General features: G+C 63.1%; 1 long non-coding RNA gene across 1 annotated transcript in view; it reads left to right on the top strand.

Annotated features, from left to right (window-relative positions):
* Nucleotides 1-448: 448 nt before the first annotated feature.
* The window catches only part of LOC122191724, a 2210-nt gene continuing 1312 nt past the window's right edge, over nucleotides 449-1346 (top strand). The window contains exon 1 of the long non-coding RNA XR_006182455.1: nucleotides 449-554. This is a non-coding gene — a long non-coding RNA (uncharacterized LOC122191724). The remainder of the gene's footprint in view (nucleotides 555-1346) is intronic.

The raw sequence follows: 1346 nt of genomic DNA, 5'->3' as shown, positions 1-1346 counted from the left end.
CGACCCCATAAAACCCACCGCCCCAATGGCCCCATTGAGCCGCGACCCCATAAAACCCACCGCCCCAATGGCCCCATTGAGCTCCGACCCCATAAAACCCACCGCCCCAATGGCCCCATTGAGCCCTGACCCCAGTGACCCCACTCAGCTCTGACCCCATAAATCCCACCGTCCCAATGGCCCCATTGAGCCCCCACCCCACTGACCCCATTGAGCCCCTGACCCCAATGACCCCATTGAGTCCTGACCCCACTGTGCCCCCAACCCCCATTGATCCCATTGAGCCCTGACCCCACTGAAACCCTGACCCCACTGACCCCAATAAACCCCCAATCCCACTGATCCCATTGAGCCCTGACCCTACGGAACCCCTGACCCCACAGAGCCCTGACCCCACTGACCCCACTAAACCCCCAACCCCACTGACCCCATGGACCCCACAGGCCCCACAGACCCGCCCACCCCACTGCCCCCCTTCTTTGCCCCCATAGGTGCCGTGGGGACCCACGGAGGAGAGAAAGAGGGAGTGCAGCCTGAAGAGGAAGAGCCCCGAGGTGGGGGAGTTGTGGGGTGTGGGGTTGTGGGGTGCTGTGGGGTGCGGGGTGTTGTGGGATGCTATGGGGCACTGTGAGGCACTATGGGATTTGGGGCGCTATGGGGTGCTATGGAGTGCCATGGGGCACTATGGGGCTCTATGGGTTTTATGGGGTGCTATGGAGCGCTATGGGGGGCTATGAGGCACTATGGGGCGCTATGGGGCACTATGGGGCACTGTGGGATGCAATGGGGCGCTATGGGGCGCTATGGGGTGCTATGGGGCACTGTGAGGCACTATGAGACGCCATAGGGTGCTATGGGGCTCTATGGGGCACTGTGGGGGCGCTATAGGGTGCTATGGGACAATGTAGGGCAGTATGGGGCAGTATGGGATGCTGTGGGGTGCTGTGGGGCGCTATAGGGGTGCTATAGGGCACTACGGGACGATGTAAGGTGGTATGGGGCGGTATGGAGCTCTATGGGGCGCTATGGGGCTCTGTAGGGCGCTGTGGGGGCGCTATAGGGCACTATGGGACGATGTAGGGCGGTATGGGGCGCTATGGGGTGCTGTGGGGCTCTATGGGGCTCTATGGGGAGCTGTAGGGCGCTGTGGGGCTCTATGGGGCTCTATGGGGAGCAGTGGGGCTCTATGGGGCGCTATGGGGTTCTGTAGGGTGCTGTGGGGCTCTATGGGGCTCTATGGGGAGCTGTAGGGCGCTATGGGGCGCTATGGGGCGCTATGGGGCGCTGTAGGGTGCTGTGGGGGCGCTGTGGGGCTCTATGGGGCGCTGTGGGGCGCTGTGGGACTC

The sequence above is a fragment of the Lagopus leucura genome, unplaced genomic scaffold, assembly GCF_019238085.1.
Source record: "Lagopus leucura isolate 7727_CA_CO unplaced genomic scaffold, USGS_WTPT01 31261-0_obj-0_obj, whole genome shotgun sequence".
Classification (NCBI taxonomy): domain Eukaryota; kingdom Metazoa; phylum Chordata; class Aves; order Galliformes; family Phasianidae; genus Lagopus; species Lagopus leucura.
The sequence above is the reverse complement of the archived record's forward strand: the minus strand, read 5'-3'. Positions and strand labels throughout refer to the sequence as shown.